Here is a 12,399-nt window from a genome sequence, read left to right on the forward strand (position 1 = left end):
CTGGGAAATGGGGGAGGGGGTGAAAGAAGAGACATGAAGAGATACTCAAGGTGAGACGAGATGGTAATGGGACAGGTAAAGAAACAGACAATGGCTCTAGATGAAGTGTGAAATGCGCTGGCAGAGTGAGAGACAGCTGCCATGTGGGAGAGAGAGGAAAAAAAAGGAAAAGGCACAAACCAAAAGTGTGGATAAAAAATATAAAAATATAAATAGGGGCCGAGGTTATGGTCTGAAGTTGTTCAACTCGATATTGAGTCCGTAAGGCTGTAAAGTGCCTAATCGGAAGATGAGGTGCTGTTCCTCGAGTTTACGGTGAGCTTCCGTGGAACAATGCAAGAGGCCGCAGACGGTGAGGTCTGAGTGGGAATGGGGCGGTGAATTAAAGTGACAGGCGACCGGAAGCTCGGGGTCACCCTTACGGACTGAACAGGGAAGGTTAAGGGGAGAACGATAGAGGTGTTCAAAATCATAAAGGGTTTTGATAGAGTAAATAAGGAGAAACTGTTTCCAGTGGCAGGAGGGTCGGTAACCAGAGGACTCAGATTTAAGGTAATTGGCAAAAGTACCAGAGGCGAGTTGAGGAGAATCTTTGTCGTGATCTGGAACGCGCTGCCTGAAAGGGCGGTGGAAGCAGAATCAATAATAGCTTTCAAAAGGGAATTGGATAAATGCTTGAAGGAGACAAATTTGCAGGGATGTGGGGAAAGAGCGGGAGAATGGGATTAATTGGAGAGCCCTTTCAGAGAGCCGGCACAGGCACGATGGGCCGAATGGCCTCCTTCTGTGCTGTATCATTCCATGCTTCACTCTCTGTCAGACCGACCGGGCAGCTCCAGGGAGGAAAATGAGAAAAGATTACAGACTAGATGCAGGAAGGATGTTCCCGATGGTCGGGGAGTCCAGAACCAGGGGTCACAGTCTAAGGATAAGGGGTAAGCCATTTAGGACAGAGATGAGGAGGAATTTCTTCACCCAGAGAGTGGTGAACCTGTGGAATTCTCTACCAAAGAAGGCAGTAGAGGCCAATTCATTAAATATATTCAAGAAGGAGTTGGATATATTTCTTAAGGCTAAAGGGATCAAGGGATATGGGGAGAAGGCAGGGACAGGGTACTGAGTTTGGATGATCAGCCATGATCTCATTGAATGGCGGAGCAGGCTCGAGGGGCCGAATGGCCTACTCCTGCTCCTATCTTCTATGTAAAATTCGTGCAGAACAAAATTTCCCCGAAAAGCGACAGAGTTATCTCAGAACATTTCACACCTAATCAAGAGCCGTCTTTTGTCTCCACTAGTCCTATCACCATCTCGTCTAGTTTTGAATACCTCTTAATGTCTCTTCACTTCTTTTGTTCTATCGCAGCCCTGCCTTTCGATCTATTTCATTTCCTTTCCAGTTTTGAAAAAGGGTTTCGACCCGAAACGTCGACTCTATTTTCTCTCCACGGATGTTGCCTGGCCTGCTGAGTTTTTCCAGCATTTTCTGTTGTTATTTCGGATTTCCAGCATCTGCAGTATTTTGCTATCGTACAGTTATCTTTGAGTTACTTGGCTATGACGGTCAGCTGGTGACCAGCGATGAGTTGGGTGACCTCAGCTGGTGTTGACCAGTCGGGGGGAGGTGGTACCGGTGATCTCGGCACAACCCGCAAAGGCTTAAAATTAGCCCCGGGTTCCAGCTCCTGATTGGCACCCTACTGCCGAGTGTGCCCGCACGGATGGGACCCGCCGACACTCACCGCCTTAGCTCGCCCGCGCACAATAGCCCCTTCGGTGAGACGGTGAAGTCCGTGGAACTGTGCCCGGCACTCAGTCTACACCCCAGGGAGGATTAAAAAAAAGTTACTTAACTATTAAACAATCATTTTAAAAACACGTACCTTTCTTTATGGTGAGGTCTGTCCGGGAGCTTGAGCTGTGTCTGTGACTACCTCCAACTTAAGTTGAAAGAGAAGGGAGAGGGGAAAGGGGGGCAGGATGGGGTGGGGTGGGGAGGTTTCCGTTGACCGTGCTGAGATTTCGGGAGACTGGGTGAAACACACAGACCTGTCTCTGCTCAGGTTTTGCCCACACTGTGAATTCAGGAACAGAAACTGGAGCCTGCTTGAGAAATTCCCAGCAGGCGGCCGGAGCTGTGGTGTGACACTTTGAAGGTGACAGGGCTTGCTTGATAGTGTTATGTCCGGCCAGAGAGACTCGAATTCCACTGTCGCTGCGAGGTGTGGAGTTGGAGTTGTGCCTGTGAGGCTTGGGGGAGCGGAGGGGGTTGCCATGACACGACTGAGAGCAAGGACTGGGAATTTTCCACTGCCTGCAGAATCATCCAGGATTTTTTAGAAGCTGCTCTTGAAGCCGGAGTGGAGGAAACAAAGAGATCTTTCTCCTCCGCTGTTCATTTGCACTGATTGCCGAGCCCCAGAGCTGGCAGGGCACACTCCAAATACTAAAAGGTTCTGTTCAAACTCTTTCATGTGGGGAACTGGGACAGGATTCCACAGGCGCTGACAGTCCCCAGCCAAGTGGCCATCCTTCAGGTACAAGCTAAGACGTGCAGTTTTGGCGGACTATTCCACCGGGGAGAGCATCGCTGCCTCACCCAATATCCACATGTGCTCTTTCCAGCAGGGGGGGGGGGGGGGGCACTCGATAGCGATCGGAATATGGACCCTGGCTGAGTTGTTTCCTCCTCTCTGAAGCAGGGATGGGGAGGCCAATTGATATTCAGTGCACGCACCCAGGAGTCTTTGCTCAGTTGCCGAGGACAAATGGTCAGAATCGGAATCGGCCTCGTCGACTCCCAACAGATTCTTCTTCTTCTTCTTCTTAGGCAGTCCCTCGAACCGAGGATGACTTGCTTCCACACTAAAAATGAGTTCTCAGGTGACTGATGACTCCAATGCGGGACCTACAGTCTCTGTCACTGTTGGGGTTGTCCATGAGGGTCCTGACGATCCAGGTCCCGAACTTCATTTTAAAGGGGTGGAAGATGCCTGTGCGCGAATTCTTTTAACGTGGGGTGGCCGTTGCACACCAGCTACCACACGGGGCTTGACAGAGCACGGTCTTGGTCCAATGGCAGGGGATCCAAGACGATTTGAGACCAGGCTCTGCGACATCGGCCTAGCACACACACACACACACACACAAACAATCTGCTACTGTCCTCCTTCCCGCAGGCCCTCTCTGCCTGGGTTTCATAGGCTATAACCCTGTAGTAACAAAGGCATTAAACATTAAAAGATGCATCAAATGTTAAACTCAACAGGTGCTTCCTGTGGAGTCCAAAATAGTATTGTCTCTTTCCCACCCCACCGTCCCCCCAACCCACCCAATCACCCAAAACTGGGCAACCCTCAGCATCCTAATAGCTCCAGTCCCATCTGATGGTGTGTGTAACTCCATTGTTTATTATGGTTTAACTTGAATTATACCCGTGCAAGAAATTGAGCATCTAACAAACTGGAGATGAAGAAGCTTAAGGTTTTTCTACTTTTTTTAAGATCCCATTTCAGAATATAAAGCTCGAATTTTTTTTGCTCAAGTTTGAACACAGGACTAAACAACTTGGCACAAGATTGCACATTTCAGCTTTCCCCAAGAGCTGACTTAAAGGTTCAAGAACATCCTTCATTTCTAAGAAAATCAAACCTATAAACTATTATGAGCGAAGCTTGGCTCGGTTTCCATCTTGCCTATATTCTTCGGTGCAACTTTAAAATCTTAAAGCTGGAAAATCAATTTTGTGGTTGCTGCATATACACTTCATAAATTACGTCGTGTGATACTTGGTGCACTAAAGATGCTTACAAAAATATTTTAAATACATATATTCTATATCAATGTTACTTTAAAAAGGGCCCTTTTGAAAAAAAAGTGAACAATTCATCTGAAGATTTCAACATATCGGAGACAATGGGCAGGTTTTTCATTGGGCCGTGGAGGCGGGATTGGAGGCATGTAGGGGGTTAAAACCTCGAAATCGGGGGGCACGAACCCATCCCGCCCCAACCCGCCTCCATGCCAGTTTCAAAGGAGGCGGGTACCCGACCTGTGCTGGGAGCCGCCTCCCCAAGGCAGGAAGGGGATTAGTGCCAATTAACTGCCTGTTAACAGGTAGTTAACAGGCAGTTTTTAGCCTAATCCCTATTTTTATTGCTGAAGTGTGGGATTCCCGACGGCTCCAAACCACGGCAAGTTAGCGAGGCGGACCGTCGGGCTGAAGGGCTTGGAGGGGTCGAGATGTCTGGTGTTCAGGTGAGTGATGGGTGCATGAGTTCAGAGGTAAGTGTGTTTGGTGTGTGTAAAGTGTTTAAAGAAATTTTACTTACCGTTACTTAATAATGCAGCCTTCCTTCCTTCAGGTCTCGGGAGTCCCTCATCTCACCAGCACAGAAAGCAGAATGGCCACGAGCTGTCAAAAGTTGCAGCATTCAGCTTTCTGTTCTGGAGAGATCTCTAAATCATCCTGAGAGGAAGGAATTAACTTGGAGTACAGATTGTCAGTGTTTGACAGCTTCAGAATCGGATAACGAGGAGTCTGTTCGTTTTCCAGTCGGCGTGGGAAGGCGGGGCACTGCGAGGATGGACGTATCGGGCGACCAATGGGTTTGGAAGCCAGAGGTCATATGATGACGCCTCCAGGAATACGCCCAACCAGAGCTGGCGACCTTACCGCCAATGGCGGAGTGGAGGAAACATGCTCCTTTCTCACGTTCCTTTAGACGAGGTAGAATTGTAAGCCGGCCATAAGCTGTGTGTGTGAGCCTAGACTGTGGGGATGGGGTTCAGGTCCAAAACCTGATCCTGCCCTCACCTGACAGGTGACGAAGGAGCAGCACTCCGAAAGCTTGTGATTTCAAATAAAACTGTTGGACTATAACCTGGTGTTGTGTGACTTCTTACATTTGTCCACCCCAGTCCAACACCGGCATCTCCACACCATGTGTGTGTGTGTGTGAGACTCTATTGCTGACCAAATAAATTCACTGAACAACCGGAGGAAGCAGGAAAGGAGCCATTTAATAATATTGGCTAGATGAGGCAGACCCTGCTCCTTCACACACTCACTCCTGGACACCAAAAGAAACCTCCTCGACCGCGAGGTGAGATCTGACACGATTTAAGAGTGCCCAACAGATGGAGGGGGGCAGCGACATAGAGCTCGGGAGCCACAGAACGATGAGGTGCTGTTTGCGATCTCTGCTCTGTTGTTAATCTCAACTTGTTGACCTGCGTGTAGTGTTGCCAACTCTGCGTGGACGTATTCCTGGTAGTTTCATCACATGACCGCCAGCCTCCAACCGCCCTGCCCCCACACTCCCACCATTGGTCGCCCGGCACGTCTATCGTCATGGCGCCCCCGCCTTCCCCCAGCCAATCGCTGAGCGAAAGGACTCTTGGTTCCCCGATTGGATGATTTCTGACTGTCAGCCAAACGGCCTTTTTTTTTTCACATCTCCGATATTTTTATTACTAACAGCCAAAGTGTTCAAAGAATATTTTTTAAAAGCAAACGCCCCTGTGATGTTTCTCCCGGCGAGTGTCCCGGAAATTAGTCTTAATTCCTGGAAACTCCAGGGCAATCCTGGAGGGTTGGCAACCCTTAGAGTCATAGGGGAAAAAATTGGGTTGCTTTGCGCCTCCCACTGGCGCCACCCACACCTCCCGCGAAATTCAGCGGGAGGTTAGCGGCGGCGGTAACCGTTAGCGCCCTGCCGCACTGCGCCGCTGGCGATGATGTCATCGCAGCGCCCCGCTCGCACCCCAGCCGCGATCTTCGGTAGCGTCCCTTGACTTGTGTCTGACGGGGTCAGGGGGTCCTACCTGCGGCCGGGGCGGCGCAAATTAAAGGGGCGATACCGGGCGGCCATTTTTGTTGCTGGTCGCCTGCCAGCACCTGCCCCCGTTGCCTTCCCCGGCCTCCTCTGAAGCCCCCCCACCCCGCGGAGTGTCGGCTGCGCACTCTGATCCCTAGTGCCTCAGGTGGGCCAGAGGAGATTTACTCAAGTAATACCAGGGATGAGGGACTTCAGTTATGTGGAGAGACTGGAGAAACTGGGATTAGAGCAGAGAAAGTCAAGGGGAGATTTAACAGAGGTGTTCAAAATTATGAGGGGCTTTGATAGAGTCGATCGGGAGAAACTGTTTCCACTGGCAGGAGGGTCGGTAACCAGAGGACACAGATTTAAGGCAATTGGCAACGGAACCAGAGGGGAGATGAGGAGAATCTGGAATGCGCTGCCTGAAAGGGTGAAAGCTGATTTAATAGTAACTTTCAAAGGGGAATTGGATAAATACTCAATGGGGAAACAATTGCAGGGCTACAGGGAAAGAGCAGCGGGGAGTGGGACTGATTGGATCGCTCTTTCAAAGAGCTAGCACAGGCGCGAAGGGCCGAATGGCCTCCTTCTGTACTGTATGATTCTGGGATTATAGCAGCCATGTGGGCAAGGTACAGGAAGGCAATCAGTACTTGTGTGGAATTATAACCCGCAAGGGGCCAGCGTCTACGGGAGAGATGGAGAGAAAGCTGGATAGAAAATACATCTGTGGTAAATTGTTGACTGTTCACAGTTATGTAACATCAAGTTCCTGATGGTCTTTGGCGATGGTTAGCCATTGCTGCATCTCCTCTAATGCCCTTGAATGACAAGTTCAGAAATGCTTGTAAAATAAAGTTTGAAAGTTACTCTGAATGCATTGACAGTGGCTCTGTGTCTGTGTGTGCCGTACTCCAATACAGAGCATTGATTGTCCGGCTAACTCACTGCCCTCTCCCTCTAATTACTATCAGTGTGTTTGGGACAAATATCCGATAGCAAACAAATCGTAACTGCAGTCTGGATGAATGTGCTACACAGCCCATTCTATCATCACATGAGGGAGAAAGGAATAGAAGCTTATACTGGTAGGGTTAGGTGAATTAAGACAGACAGACTCGCATTTCTATAGCGCCTTTTACGACCACCGGACATCCCAAAGCACTTTACAGCCAATGAAGTACTTTTGAAGTGTAGTCACTGTTGTAATGTAGGAAACGGGGCAGCCAATTTGCACACAGCAAGCTCCCACAAACAGCAATATGATAATGACCAGATAATCTGTTTTAGCGATGTTGAGGGATAAATATTGGCCAGGACACCGGGGATAACTCCCTTGTTCTTCTTTGAAATAGTGGCCATGGGATCTTTTATGTCCACCTGAAAGTGTAGATGAGGCCTTGGTTTAAAGTCTCATCCAAAAGACGGCACCTCCGGCAGTGCGGCACTCCCTCAGCACTGCACTGGAGTGTCAGCCTAGATTTTTGTGCTCCAGTCTCTGGAGTGGGACTTGAACCCACAACAGTCTGACTCTGAGGCGAGTGGGAGGAGGCCCGTGTGCAGCCTAAACGCTGGCAGGCCGAATGGCCTGTTTCTGTGCGGCACATTCTATGTCATTACCCCCGAGTCCTGCTACAGGCAGCTGGGAGGTTAAGTCCTCGTTCAGGCTTCACTCTGTTTTCACTCAGCTTTTTAAGGAAAATAAGCTAGGAAGTGACAGGCCCAAGCGCCCCACTCGACCCCTAACCACCTCAGCCCAATGACTCGCTGAGGAGGATTGGCCTCAGCCTCACTGTGTCCGACTTTTGATCTATACACCTGCAAATGTTATTAAGGCCCCAGGAAGCCTGCTAACTTTTTGTTAAAGACAATTAAAAGATTTTTTCAAGGGAAGATACTTTGGCACAAGGGGCTGTCAAGGAGACTGGAGGGGGGAGTGAGTTTACACACTAACCTTTCACCTCCAAACTTGGCTTAGCCTCATTCCATAGATTACAATAGAGAAGCTACAGCACAGAAACAGACCATTCGGCCCAACTGGTTAATGTCATTGTTTCTACTCCACACTAATTACAGGAAACTCCTTTTTATCCGGCACCGACGGGACCGGCGTGGTGCCGGTTGATCAAAAAGTCCGGATTACAGAGAGGTATACTTACCAAGGTACAAGAGCCCCGTACACGGCCACAGGTGCAGGAACCCCGGTTACACGGCCACAGGTCCAGGAACTCCGGTTACACGGCCACTAATATAAAGTAAAACTTACCTGAACCTACTCCTGAATTTTGCCGGTTAAGAGAGATTTCCGGTTAGGTGCCGGATAAAAGAGAGTTTCCTGTATCTCTTCACATTTTGCCCGTCTGTATCCCTCTATTCCCTTCTCTCTTGTGCATGCATCAAGCTTTCCTCTGAATGTGTCGATGCAATCTGCCATCTCCACGTGGCAGCCAGTTCCACATTCTCCCCACTCTGTGTGTCAAGAAATTCCTCCTAAATTCTTTATTTGATCAGTTAGTGGCTATCTTATGGGCCCTTCTTCTGGAACAGTTTCTCCACATCTACCCTATCGAAACCCTTCATAATTTTAAAGACCTCAATCAGGTCTGCTCTCAGCCTTATCTTTTCCGGGGAATTTGGATGATCAGCCATGATCTCATTGAATGGCGGAGCGGGCTCGAGGGGCCGAATGGCCTACTCCTGCTCCTATCTTCTATGTTTCAATCTTCGCATCCTCTCAATTCTGGTAACATCCCTGTAAATCTTTTGTGCACCTTAAGAACATAAGCAATAGGAGCAGGAGCAGGCCATTCGGCACCTCGAGCCTGCTCCGCCATTTAATGAGATCATGGCTGATCTGATCTTGGCCTCAACTCCACTTTCCCGCCCGCTCTCTCCCCATACCCCTCGACTCCCCTGTAGCTCAAATTTCTGTCAATCTCCGCCTTGAATATATTCAATGACTCCGCCTCCACAGCTCTCTGGGGTAGAGAATTCCAAAGATTCACGACCCTCTGAGAGAAGAAATTCCTCCTCATCTCCGTTTTAAATGGGCGACCCCTTATTCTGAGACTGTGACCCCTAGTTCTAGATTCCCCCACAAGGGGAAACATCCTCTCAGCATCTACCCTGTCGAGCCCCCTCAGAATCTTATATGTTTCAATAAGATCCCCTCTCATTCTTCTAAACTCCAATGAGTATAGGCCCAACCTGCTCAACCTTTCCTCATAAGACAACCCTTCCATCTCTGGAATCAACCTTCTCTGAACTGCCTCCAATGTAAGTATATCCTTCCTTAAATAAGGAGACCAAAACTGTACGCAGTACTCCAGGTGTGGTCTCACCAACACCCTGTACCGTTGTAGCAGGACTTCCCTACTTTTATACTCCATTCCCTTTGCAATAAAGGCCAACATTCCATTTGCCTTCCTATTTACTTGCTGTACCTGCATGCCAACTTTTTATGTTTCATGTACGAGAACCCCCAGATCCCTCTGGACCGCAGCATTATGTAGAACTCTCCTCCTCCAGGGTTTCAATACCCTTTTTGTAGTATGGAGGCCAGGACTGCACACAATACTCCCAAGTGTGGTCTAACCAAGGTTCCACATAAATTTAACATTATATTCCCTGCTTTTGGATTCTATTCCTCTAGAAATGAATCCCAATCCTTTGTTTGCACTCTTCATGGCCTTATTAACTTGAGCAGTTTACTGTTGATGATTTATATATTTGTATCTCCAAATCTCTTTGCTCCTCTACCCCATTTAGTTCCTCGTCTTCCAAGGACCTCCTTATTCCTCCTACCAAAATGAACCACCTCACACTTCGCTATATTGAATTTTATTTTCCATTTTATTGGCCCACTCTACAAACCCGCTTCCGTCTTCCTGTACTATGGTGCAGTCAAGCCCACGATAAATGGGATGAATCTTGACTCTCTCGCTGCCCCCTGGTGCAGGACTGAACCGTACGGGTCAGAAGGAGGGGCTCAGCTTCGTTCCCCGGTCCGTGCCGCGGCAGCTGGTCTCAGCCACGGTGGCGGTGAGTTGTCACAATTGGCCTCAGCGTCGCTGTGCTCAGGAGGAGGGAGCAAATCAGCCAGGCCTCCTGCTCCTGGTTGCTATCCGGGCCTTCCTGCTGAAAAGTGCGGGCGTCAGATGAACACGAGATCAGGCTGGGTTGAGATACTCGTCCGTCCCACCCACCCAACCACCCAACTAGGGTTGCCAACCCTCCAGGATTGCCCTGGAGTCTCCAGGAATTAAGGACTAATCTTCAGGACACTCGCTGTGGGCAACACCCGGGAGAAAAATCACAGGGGCCGTATTTTTTAAAATCTTATTTGCGCACTTTTGATTACTAGTTACAAAAATATTGGAGATTGGAGGAAAGGCCAGTTGACGGACAGTCAAGAATCATCTAATCGGGTAATGAGAATATAAGAACATAAGAATTAGAAGCAGGGGTCGGCCATACGGCCCCTCGAGCCTGCTCCGCCATTTAATAAGATCATGGCTGATCATCGACCTCAACTCCACTTTCCCGCCCCATCTCCATATCCCTTGATTCCCCTAGAGTCCAAAAATCTATCGATCTCAGCCTTGAATATACTCAAAGACTCAGCATTCACAGCCCTCTGGTGTGGAGAATTCCAAAGATTCACAACCCTCTGAGTGAAGACATTTCTCCTCATCTCAGCCTTAAATGGTCGACCCCTTATCCTGAGACTATGCCCCCTAGTTCTAGACTCTCCAGCCAGGGGAAACAACCTCTCAGCATCGACCCTGTCAATCCCCCTTCAGAATCCTGTATGTTTCAATGAGTCCTTTCGCTTTCCAATTGGCGTGGGAAGGTGGGTCGCGCAGAGCGGGTTGGGCGACTAATGGCGGGAGTGTGGGGGGGGGTGGGGCAGTAGGCGGCCATGTGATGATACCTCCAGGAATGCGCCCTGTTATAAATCTCATCATCATGAAGAAACGACTCATGAAATAACACTGGACGGCCAGCTGGTGGCGCCGTCCAAGGTGTATAAATACTCAGGCATGGGCCCAGCTTGCCCAGGATATTTTGTAAGACAGGAACTAGTGAAGCACAACTAGACCGCCATGTTTTGAAACAAGTTGATTAAAGCCTTGCTTTATACTCGAACCAAGTGCGTAGTGAGTTTTATTACGTCACGCCCGACCAGAGTTGGCAACTCTAGCCCCCGCAAGAATTAAATCAGCTGCTCACACTCATTGTCTGGGTTTATAGAAGATTGGCCGCTTGGGAGAGATAGTAGAGGAGCCCTGTGCCACAGCAATGAGTCGGCACTTTTAGGAGAGGGAGGAGACAATGGGGGAGAACCGCCATTTCCCAGCAGTGGGCATGTCCTTGCCCTGTGTTGCTGTCCTTCACTGGATCAGTGCGTTGCTCTGCTCTCAGTTCCCCGCTGCACTTGACAAAGCAACAGAATCTATATTATTATTTCTCGCTCCTCTCCCAGGCCCTTAGACAATGGCAGGATGTTCTTGACTTCCTCGAGTTCCTGCCCTCGCACTAAGAGAGCTGCACAGAGACTTGCCCCACAGTTCGACGGACCATCCACTGGCCGCAGGAGCTGCTCCGACGGGCAGCACCCAGGGGCACTGGAGCAGCCGGATAGCTTCCCTTGCATTGCCTGCGACATTGAGCCGTTTGGTTCCCCGCCCACCCCCCAGAACTTGAAGGCTCTCTTGCTCTGCCTCCTCAGAGGTGAGTAGAATTGATTTGTTTCGTTGCTGCTTTCTGCTTCCATTTAATGCGGAGGCAAAAGGTTTTAATGCAGAATCGCTCCGGCTGTTGCGTCGAGGGCAAGCTGGGAGTATCGGCGGGAATTTGGTTTTTTTCTAACCCCCTTAATTTTGCCGCTGCTTCTCCCCCGTGTCAGCCGGGGCTCAGCGGGCAGCGCTCTCACTCTTCTGCGCCAGAATGTCGTGGGTTCATAGTCCCCACACCAGAGACCAGAGCACAAACTCTGGGCTGACACTCCCAGCGCAGTGCTGAGGGGGTGCTGCACTGTCGGAGGTGCCGCCTTTCGGATGAGACGCTAAACGGTGTCTCTTTCGGCCCTCGCAGGTGGAGGTCAAAGATCCCGCGGCATTATTTCGAAGAGAAGCAGGGGAAGTTCGTCCTCGGGGGCAGGGGGGTGGGGGGTTTCCTGGGCCAATATTTATCCCTCGACCATCATCACTAATGAGAAACAGATTATCTGGTCATTGAATCCACTGCTTTTAGTGGGGAGCTTGCTGTGCGCTCCGTTCTCTCTGGAAGTGTTTACTTTGTGATGGCGACACTATTTTCTTTTCCGTTAGCGAACAACCAAAAAAAAGCTTAAACTGCATTTCGTTGGCAGCAGTCGCTCCTGCGCGCAAATTGGCTGCCGCGTTTCCCACATTACAACAGCAACTACACTTCACAAAAAAGTACTTCATTGGCTGTAAAGCGCTTCGGGGGCGTCCTGAGGTCGATAAAGGCGCTGTAGAAATGTAAGTCTTTCTTTCTTGTTCTCCCTCTGACTCTCACTGAGGTACGGCTCTGCGGGTGGCAGCAGCCCTCC

At 49.7% G+C, this 12,399-nt stretch overlaps 2 protein-coding genes across 2 annotated transcripts in view; one reads left to right on the forward strand and one right to left on the reverse strand.

Annotated features, from left to right (window-relative positions):
- LOC147099003 (chondroadherin-like protein) overlaps positions 1–2,243 on the reverse strand; it is an 82,307-nt gene extending 80,064 nt beyond the window's left edge. Inside the window, exon 1 of the mRNA XM_085969523.1 lies at positions 1,884–2,243. The gene's annotated coding sequence lies outside the window, so the exon portion shown is untranslated. The remainder of the gene's footprint in view (positions 1–1,883) is intronic.
- A 9,165-nt stretch (positions 2,244–11,408) lies between these two features.
- The window catches only part of LOC147099004 (uncharacterized), a 71,737-nt gene continuing 70,746 nt past the window's right edge, over positions 11,409–12,399 (forward strand). The window contains exon 1 of the mRNA XM_085969524.1: positions 11,409–11,555. The gene's annotated coding sequence lies outside the window, so the exon portion shown is untranslated. The remainder of the gene's footprint in view (positions 11,556–12,399) is intronic.

The sequence above is a fragment of the Somniosus microcephalus genome, chromosome 28, assembly GCF_052327205.1.
Source record: "Somniosus microcephalus isolate GS21.2 chromosome 28, FLI_Smic_1.0, whole genome shotgun sequence".
NCBI lineage: Eukaryota > Metazoa > Chordata > Chondrichthyes > Squaliformes > Somniosidae > Somniosus > Somniosus microcephalus.